The following is a 10,033-nucleotide window of genomic DNA, read 5'->3' on the forward strand; positions in this document are numbered from 1 at the left end:
AACACAGAGGTGGCCTCTGTTAGGAAAGGGGAAGACAGAGCAGTCCACGAAGTTGGAAACCAGTACCGTGTTGAGTGGCCACTGCATGCCAGGCTCTGGTCTGAGAATTCTGCATACTTTTCCTTTTCAATTTTCTTAAAGTTTTCATTTTATTTATTTATTTTTTAAGTAGGCTCTACACCCAACCTGGGGCCTGAACTCACGACCCCATGTCTGAACTCAAGAGCCCCATGTTCCGCCAACTGAGCCGGCCAGGTGCCCCATACTTTTCCTTTTTTAATACACAACTCAACCCAAGAAGTAAGTATGGTTACTCCAAAAAGAAGAAACAGAAACACTGAAAGGTTAGGTAATTTGTCCAAGGTCACCCTGCTAGAAATTGGCCAAACTTGGCTCTGAGCAAATGTTGCAATGGCTGTGAAACTGAAAACATACAGAAGCAAAAAACACACAGATCACCTTATGTTTCTTCTGCAACCTTTGAAACTTCTTGAACATTTCTCTTGTATCTCCTGGGCCTCACAGCCACCATGGAAATTGTCACCTGATTATCTCATAAAAGCAATGAAGCTGGCAATCCCAGCCCACCTTCATCTTTCTTGTTTGCCAGAGGTGTTGATGAACAAATGGGAAGGAGGAGGTGGGGCAGGGAGAGGTGAAGGAAGGGGCCCAGCTTGTCAGGGCAGCACTGAGCCATTGGCCTACCCCAATTTGTCCCCTTTAAATAGGAGCTCCAGTTCCCTCCCCCCACCCCCCTCCACCCTGGAAGCCTTCTTCCATTAATGACCATCTTCCTTCCTGGCAGTCTCACCTCTGCACCCCTTTCTCTACACAAGATCACAGCCCAAGACCTACTGTATTGGGGTATTCACTACAGAGAACATTTGAACATTCGTCCATTGAACAATCATATATGGAGGGCCTGTTAGATTCAGAGCACACAGCCCAGGATAAGGACCTGCCTGCATGGAATGTACATTATAGTGGGGAGTGAGGAGAGACAGGCAATGAATAAGCATATAATTGCAGGGGTGCCTGGGTGGCTGTCAGCTAAGCGTCCCACTTCAGCTCGGGTCATGATCTCATAATTCACGAGTTCAAGCCCCATGTTGGGCTCTGTGCTGACAGCTCAGAACCTGGAGCCTGCTTCAGATTATGTCTACCTCTCTCTGCCCCTCCCCTGCTCCCATTCCTGGATGAAATTCCAGCGGCTTTGTCGTTGTTCTTCCTCAGAGCTGTCTCCACACCAGACTAAGCCTTGAGCCCAGGAGCTGGTTCTTGTCATCTATAGCTCTCAGATGCCCAGCACTGTGCCTGGCACATAAGAGGCAGTCAGGAAACCTTGCGGGAATTCATGAATGCGTGACAGAGTGATTGATGTACTGAGGGGTGTCCCTGAGTATGGGAACCGAGCATCCACCCTTAGCCTGGGAGTTTCCTGGTCTGGGGTTCCTGAGCCCTTGGGGGTTCTGTTGATAGTGGGTTAGCCAGGAATGCCCATAAAATGCTGCATTTCTGGGCAAAGTCTGGGTAGTGTCGAACTCTCAGGTCTTAATTGAGGATGAGGGTCTTCTGAGAGGAGGAAAAACAGAGGCCAGGGGTGCAGATGACACTGGAGAGAGAAGACCCCCTCAGCCTGGCATGCTGAAACCCTGGGCTGAGAGTCATGGGGAGTCCTGTCCCTCAGTAGTAGACTGGCTTAGAAAAGTCTTACCCCCCATCGGGAGCCTAGGTTTCCTCAGCATGTAACAAGGGGGTATGGTGATTCCAGGTCCCTACCCCACCGATAACCCATACTCAGGAATAGCAGATGATAGGGGATGAAGGAGCTCATTGAGGAAATGGCTGAAGACATCCTTTTCCCCACAGCACCCTAACCTGTCTCAGGGCACAAATGAAGGGAGGAGAGGAGTCTGCAGGAGTGAAGAAGACGGATGCCCAAGAAGCAGCTGGCAGCTTGGGAATCACAAAGACGCATATTTCATTGTTTGTTTCTTTTTCTTTAAATCAACTCTACTCCCAGCGTGGTACTGGAATTCACAACCCTGAGATCAAGAGTGGCGTGCTCTAACCACTGAGCCAGCCAGCCACCCCACAAAGACCCATTTTTCAAATCCCAGTTTTGTTTCCTCAAGAACAAAAGGGAGAAAACACACCCTACCTCTTAGAATGAATGTGGGGGGGAAAAATGTGTGTTTAAGGGCCCCACAGGCACCCTTCTCCCCTACAGGCTGCGCTTTCAGATTCAAGACTCCCCAAACCCAGTCCCAGTCCCACGGCCCAGCCTCAGGGTTAGAAAGCAGTAGATGCTGCCCCCTGGTGGATATGCTTGTCACTGCCTGATCCCTGAAGAAAAGTGGAGGAGTGGGGGGGTTAAATACACAGGTTCCTCTACCTCCTTCTGAAGTCTTCCTTCGAGATAGGGCCTTTCCTACAGTTCGAGGTTGGGAATGAAAAACCCACCCTCTTCAAGTTTTTCTGTGGAGGTGGACCAGATGTAAATGAACATTATTTGAGCAGGAAATCTAATTTCAATTACATTTGCCATACTGTGACTGAGACCCTAATGACAGGTGCAGAGAGAAGGCTGAGGCAGGAGGAAGGCTGGGGAACTTATGAAGTTGTAGCCATTTTTCAGTGTCTGTGGGGACAGATCCACGTGGGGTGGATGTGCAGTGTCCATTTGCACAGGAGCCTGGCACTCAGGGGAGGCCTTGGCTGGGGGAGGGGCTTTGGGTGGTCAGCAAGAAACAGGAGCGGGAGCCCCAGGAGAGTGATAATGTCCTGGAAACAAGGAACAACCAAACTTAGAAAGGCAGAGAAGAGGAGCAAAGGGAGAAAGCCGGGTCCATGCTCCAGAGGGAACAGGGTGACAGCTCAGTTATCCAAGCCAGGTGGGGCTGCTTGGAGCATTCACAACAGGGGCCAATCCCCGGTGACCTCATATGTTTGATTCGGTCTTTCTCATCTGATGGGAGGTTTCTCTGCCAAGCCCTCCATGTTGTCTTGCATACACTGAGAGGGAGTGTGGCTTCAAAAAGTGGTTCTCAAGTTTAAGAGTATATCAGAATCATCTAGAGGGCTTAATAAAACACAGATTGCTAAGTCCCACCTCCAGAATTTCTGATTCGGTCGGTGTCAGGCTCACAGGCCCCAAAATGTGCATTTAGGAGCACCTGGCTGGCTCAGTCAATAGAGCATCCGACTCTTAATCCCGGGGTTGTGAGTTCAAGTCTCGTGTTGGGCACGGAGACTACTTTTTTTTTTTTTTTTAACAACGTGCATTTAGGGGCACCTGGGTGGCTCATTCAGTTAAGCAGTCGACTCGACTTCAGTTCGGGTCACGATCTCATGGTTCATGAGTTCGAGCCCCAAGTCAGCCTCTGTGCTCCCAGCATGGAGCCTGCTTCAGATCCTCTGTCTCCCTCTCTCTGCCCCTCCCCCACTCACCCTTGCATGCTCTCTCTCTCAAATAAAATAAATGTTAAAAAAATCTTTTAAAACGTGCATTTAAAAAAATGTTCATTTATAGCAAGTTCTCAGGTAATATTGATGGTACTGGTCTGGGGGCCACACTATGAGGACCACTGGCTTGGAAGATGAGTTCCAACCCTGACTTTAACATTTTCCGAGTCCTTGGGCAAATTATTTATCTTTCCAACCTTAACCTCTTCATCTGCCAAATGAGCTAATACTTAACTCGCATGGTTGTTATGAGAAGTAAATAAGGTTAAATGTGTGAAGCATTCATCAAAGCACTCATACAAAGACCTCAATACCTGGCAGCTAGTATGATAATGATATTAAATTAGTTTATCTCAACCAATAACAACAAAGAAATTGACCCAGGAAGCCAGTTGGATACGAAATATCTTCCTCAGATAACACACAAAGTGACACGTACAAATTGGTCGTTGACTGCCATTTCTTTTCCAAAGTATGTGACTTAGAGCATCACTTTTCAGTATTTCATGTACATATGAATCTCCAGTTCATGCAGATTCTGTTTCAGTAGGTGCTATAGACTGAATTGTGCCCCACTCTATTTATATATTGAAGCCCTACCCCCTAATGTGATGGTATTTTGAACTGAGGCCTTTGGGGGTGGTAATTAGGTTAGATACGGTCATGAGAATGGGGCCTTTGTGATGGGATTAGTTCCCTTATAAGAGGCACCAGAGCATGTTGTGTCTTTACCATGTAGAGAAGGTGGCCATCTCTGAGGCAAGAGGGCCCTAACCAGAGCCCTACCAGGCTGGATGCTGAACTGGGACTTCTAGCCTCCTCAACTGTGAGAAAAGACACTTCTGTTATTTAAGCACCTGATCTATGGAACTTTGTCATGGCAGCCATAGCAAACTAAGCCAGTAAGTAGGTCTGATGTGGTACCCAACATTCTGATTTCTAACCAGCTCCCAGGTGGTGCAGATACTGTTGCTCACAGACCACACTTTGAGTAGCACGGGTCTGAGAGAGTTACTGTAAAGGCTGTATATTTTCCCTGATGAGGAGTGTTTTAAATGTTCTGCAAAACTACAACAGAGATCTGTTATAATCCCAAGCCTCTAATGGGCCTAGCACATCATAGGCACTCAGCAAATTATTGTTAGATAAAGGAATGAATGAGCTAAGGGTTTTGTCTGACAGCTGGCTGCCTGGCCTAGTGGGAAGAACTTTGGACCTGGAAGACCTTTGGAAGTATCCAGGGTAAGTCAGGTAGCTTCTGTGAGCTGGATTTCTTCTCTGAGACATGGGAATGATAACACTGCCCAAGAGTATGGTAAAGATTAAATGAGGGGTTCCTGGTTGGCCCACTCAGTAGAGCATGTGACTCTTGATCTCAGAGTTGTGAGTTCAAGCCCTACCTTGGGGGTAAAGTTTACCTTTTTTAAAAAATGTGTTTTTTGGGGGCGCCTGGGTGGCTCAGTCGGTTAAGCGGCCGACTTCGGCTCAGGTCATGATCTCGCGGTCCGTGAGTTCAAGCCCCACGTCGGGCTCTGTGCTGACAGCTCAGAGCCCGGAGCCTGTTTCGGATTCTGTGTCTCCCTCTCTCTGACCCTCCCCCATTCATGCTCTGTCTCTCTCTGTCTCAAAAATAAATAAACGTTAAAAAAAAATTTTTTTTTAAATGTGTTTTTTTAAGATTAAGTAAGATTGTAACCAGGAATGTGTCATAAACAGCACCTGACTCACACACAGGGACACTAAAAAAAAAAAGAAAAGAAAAAAAAGTCACAGGGTAAGCTGAGCCCCATGAACAAGTTTCTTGGCTTCTGAATTGGAACTCCTGACCCAAGGCTCATATTGGCCTCCTGCACCTGGAGGCTGGCCAGACTTTCCTGGTCAGGGTAGACAGTAAGGTTTGCAGCAAGCCCAGCTGGGAGGATAAGGGAATGGCAGGACAGGAAGGGCAAGGGAAGGAAAAAAATATATCTTGCTGTAGTTTTTATTTAATTTTTTATGTCAGCTTAAGAACCACTTTTTGGAGGTATCTGGGTGGCTCAGTTGAGTAAGTGTCCAACTCTTGATTTCAGCTCAGGTCATGATCTCACAGTTTCTGAGTTAGACCCCCACATCAGGCTCCACACTGACAGTAAGGAGCCTGCTTAGGATTCTCTTCTTCTCCTTTTCTTTCTGCCCCCCGCCCCCACTTGTACACAAGTGCTCTGTCTCTCTCTCTCTGAAAATAAATAAACTAAAAAGAAAAAAAGAAAAAAAAAACACTTTTTGTTTTCTGTGAATTGTCTGTGCCTGGCCTTTGTCCATTTTTTTTTTCACTATATGGTTTGTCTGTTATAATTATTTGCAGGAGCTCTTTATATTTTAGAAAAAAAGTACTTTTTCTGTGGTCTGGGTTGCATGTATTTATTTTATTTTATTTTTAATTAAATTAATTTTAATTTAATTTAATTTAATTTAATTATTCATTGTTTAACTTACATCCAAGTTAGTAGCATATACTGCAAAATGATTTCACGAGTAGATTCCTTAATGCCCCTTACACATTTAGCCCATCCCCCCCCACAACACATCCAGTAACCCTCTGTTTGTTCTCCATATTTATGAGTCTCTTATGCTTTGTCCCCCACCCTGTTTTTATATTATTTTTGTTTCCCTTCCTTATGCTCATGTGGTTTGTATCTTAAAGTCCTCATATGAGTGAAGTCATACGATATTTGTCTTTCCTTGACAGACTAATTTTCCTTAGCACAATATCCTCTAGTTCTATCCACATACTTGCAAATGACAAGATTTCATTCTTTTTAATTGTCGAGTAATACTCTATTGTATATATATATATATCATATATATATATGATATATATATGTGTGTGTATATATATATCATATATATATATATATATATATATATATATATATATATACCACATCTTCTTTATCTTTATCTATCATCCATTGATGGACATTTGGGCTCTTTCCATACTGTGGCTGTTGTCGATCGCGTTGCTGTAAACATTGGGGTGCATGTGCCCCTTCGAAACAACACACCTGCATCCCTTGGGTAAATACCTAGTAGTGCAATTGTCGGGTCATAGGGTATTTCTATCGTTAATATTTTGAGGAAACTCCATTCTGTTTTCCAGAGTGGCTGCACCAGTTTGCATTCCCAGTAGCAGTGCAAAAGAGATACTCTTTCTCCACATCCTCGCCGACATCTATCGTCGTCCGAGTTATTAACGTTAGCCATTCTGACAGGTGTGAGGTGGTAACTCGTGGTGGTTTTGATTTGTATTTCCCTGACGATGAATGTTGTTGAGCATGTTTTCACGTGTCGATTGGCCATCTGGATGTCTTCTTTGGAGAAGTGTCTATTCACGTCTTTTGCCTGTATCTTCCCTGGATTATTTGGTTTTGGGTGTGGAGTTTGATAAGTTCTTTATAGATTTTGGATACTAACCCTTTATCTGATATGTCATTTGGACATATCTTCTCCCATCCAATCAGTTGCTTTTAGTTTTGCTGATTGTTTCCTTTGCAGTACAGAAGGTCCCAGTAGTTCATTTTGCTTTTGTTTCCCTTGCCTCCGGAGACCTGTTGAGTAAGAAGCGCTACGGCCGAAGTCAAAGAGGTTTTTGCCTTTTTCTCCTCTAAGATTTTGATGGTTTTCTATCTGACATTAAGGTGTTTCATCCATTTTGAGTTTATTTTTGTGTGTGGTATAAGAAAGTGGTCCAAGTCCACTTTTTCTGCATGTTGCTGTCCAGTTTTCCCAGCACTATCTGCTGAAGAGACTGTCTTTATTCCATTGGATACTCTTTCCTGCTTTGTCAAAGATTAGCTGGCCATATGTTTGTGGATCCATTTCTGGGTTCTCTATTCCGTTCCATTGATCTCAGTGTCTGTTTTTGCAAGAGTACCATACTGTCCAGATGATTACAGCTTTGCAATACATCTTGAAGTCTGGGAGTGTGATGCCTCAGCTTCAATTTTCTTTTTCTTTTTTTTTTTTTTCAACGTTTTTTATTTATTTTTGGGACAGAGAGAGACAGAGCATGAACGGGGGAGGGGCAGAGAGAGAGGGAGACACAGAATCGGAAACAGGCTCCAGGCTCCGAGCCATCAGCCCAGAGCCTGACGCGGGGCTCGAACTCACGGACCGCGAGATCGTGACCTGGCTGAAGTCGGACGCTTAACCGAACTGCGCCACCCAGGCGCCCCTCAATTTTCTTTTTCAAGATTGCTTTGGCTATTTGGGGTCTTTTCTGGTTCCATACAAACTTTGGGATTGCTTCTTCTAGCTCTATTGAAGAATGCTGGTGTTATTTTGATAGGGATTGCACCAATATTCGTTGTTAACTGATTTGTCGTTAATCTCCTGTAACGTGATGTGACACACCTGGGCAGGTGCTGGGAGCAGAGACCGGACAGACCCCGTTCCTGCCCTGGGGGTGCATCCAGCTGCAGACGGGGACTGAGACACCTGCGCGGACGGCCAGAACACCAGGCAGAACAGGAAAGCCAAAGAGAGATGAACAATTGCTTGGGGCGTTCAGATGATAGCAACCCCCCTCTCAGCAAAACCCAATGAGCGAGTATAAGATGGTCTGTCTGATACAGGGGCCCCCGGATGGCTCAGTCGCTTGAGCGTCCAACATGGGCTCAGGTCTTGAACTCGCGGTTCCTGGGTTCAAGCCCCGCCTCAGGCTCTGTGCTGACTCACAGTCAGGAGCCTGCTTCAGATTCTGTGTCTCTGTCTCCCCGTCTCCCTCTGCCCGTCCCCTGTTCATTCTCTGTCTCTCAAAAATAAATAAACGTTTAAAAAAAAAATTAAAAAAAAAAAAAAAAAGGATGGTCTGATACACTCATATCTGAACAGAGATCTGGGATTAGGAGGCGCAAAGAGTCCTATGTCCTCAGGTCAGATGCAAGCGAAGCCCATTATGTATCGTTTCATGTGCACTTCATTCATTCATTCACCAAATTTCTTTTTTTCTTAGTTTTTATTTAAGTTTATTTATTTATTTTGAGGGAGAGAGAGAGAGAGAGAGAGAGAGAGAGAGAGAGAGAGAGAGAGAGAATCCCAAGCAGGCTCTGTGCGGTCAGAGAAGAACCCGATGCGGGGCTCCATCTCACAAATCGTGAGGTCAAGACCTGAGCCAAAGTCAAGAGTCGGACCCTTAACCCACCCAGCCACCCAGGCGCCCGAAATTTCTTTTTTTTCAACAAAGATTTCTCTGGTGCCACGTGTGTGCTGAGCACTGTCCAGCAGCTAGGGGCTAAAAAAGCTATTGATAGGATTCATTCACAGAAAGAAGCAGGAATAGACGCAAGGGCTGGAGCTGGGAGGGATGGGGGGGGGGGGGGGGGGGAATCCCTCCAGCGGCCCAGCCCCGCCTCCCGAGATGTGGCAGGCCCCCCTCCCTGCTCTACACTTTCTACCACCTGCCTTCCGCCTTGCAGGCAGGCTACCACCGGCTCCGGGAAGCCCCTCCCGCAGACCTGCCGCTCCCCTGACTCAGAATGAGCTGCTCGACCGACAGATACCAAGGTCGTCTTTGCGCCGGCGTGCGACCAACTTAACACGGTAAGGTCTCGGCGTTTCTAGGGAAAGGGTCTTGCGACTTTGCCTTTCCTCAAGAAGACCCTCCGCCAAGAGGTCCCTTCCACAGGCCCCTCTTGACGGCACCCCCCAATCGTCTTTGGTCCTGTCTTTAGTCTCCGTTATGCACAAAAGCGGAGACCGACCGCCCGGCGCGGCTTCGACTCTCGGCGCGCGGAAGCGATCGCGGGGTCCGGTGGGCCCGCTTTAGCCACGCCTCCGCGGGCGGGAAAAGGCGGGGAATTCAAATTAGGAACGGCTTTGGGTGAGAGCGACGAAGCGTCGACAGAAACACAGTTTCTCTTTTAAAAGGTAGAGATTTAAAAATCTGCACAAGAGCCTGCTGCCTAGTGTGGCTCCCATACCAAAGTCCGAGAAGCGAGGGAAGTGAGACCTCGAAGGAGGGTGACCTGGCTCACCGTGAGTGTAATGTGGATGAGGGCAGGGCGGTGGCGGGGAGGTGGGCACGGGCGCTATCGCTTCTCGGCCTTTTGGCTAAGATCAAGTGTAGTATCTGTTCTTATCAGTTTAATATCTGATACGTCCTCTATCCGAGGACAATATATTAAATGGATTTTTGGAGCTGGGAGATGGAATAGGAGCTTGCTCCGTCCACTCCGCGCATCGACCTGGTATTGCAGTACTTCCAGGAACGGTGCACCCCCAGCTTGGGGGACAACTTCTGTGGTATCTAAAGTCAGTTCTTGCATGTCTTACATGTCATTCCTGTAAGTGCTTGCTTATGTTGTGTTCTTTCTCGGGAAACTTGGAACTTTTTCTCTACAGGCAGGTGTGATGTACGCTTTGCGGGAACTTACCTGCTCCCCTTGGTAAGTAGCTTGGGAGAAGACGCGCATGTGCTTCTGGTTGTTGGTTCTGGTTCTTGGTACCACGCAGTACGGGGGGAGGGGTGCTCACTCCCGTGACAAGTCTTACAGGTGGACCTATCTCTGCTACTCTTTGTCTTTCGTGC

General features: G+C 46.7%; 1 long non-coding RNA gene and 1 other non-coding gene across 3 annotated transcripts in view; both read left to right on the top strand.

Moving 5' to 3' along the window:
* The first annotated feature begins 8,854 nt into the window (after positions 1-8,854).
* The window catches only part of LOC109258230 (uncharacterized), a 2,378-nt gene continuing 1,199 nt past the window's right edge, over positions 8,855-10,033 (top strand). The window contains exon 1 of one of the 2 annotated variants that reach the window (XR_008418753.1): positions 8,855-9,045. This is a non-coding gene — a long non-coding RNA (uncharacterized LOC109258230). Of the gene's footprint in view, positions 9,046-9,317; positions 9,481-10,033 lie in introns of those variants that run through there. The other variant, XR_008418752.1, reaches the window with a different exon arrangement.
* LOC128774371 (U2 spliceosomal RNA) lies at positions 9,536-9,726 on the top strand. Its single transcript, XR_008418949.1, has one exon. It is a non-coding gene; the product is annotated as a U2 spliceosomal RNA (small nuclear RNA).

This window comes from Panthera pardus, unplaced genomic scaffold (assembly GCF_024362965.1).
Source record: "Panthera pardus isolate Hobbes unplaced genomic scaffold, ASM2436296v1 HiC_scaffold_3, whole genome shotgun sequence".
NCBI lineage: Eukaryota > Metazoa > Chordata > Mammalia > Carnivora > Felidae > Panthera > Panthera pardus.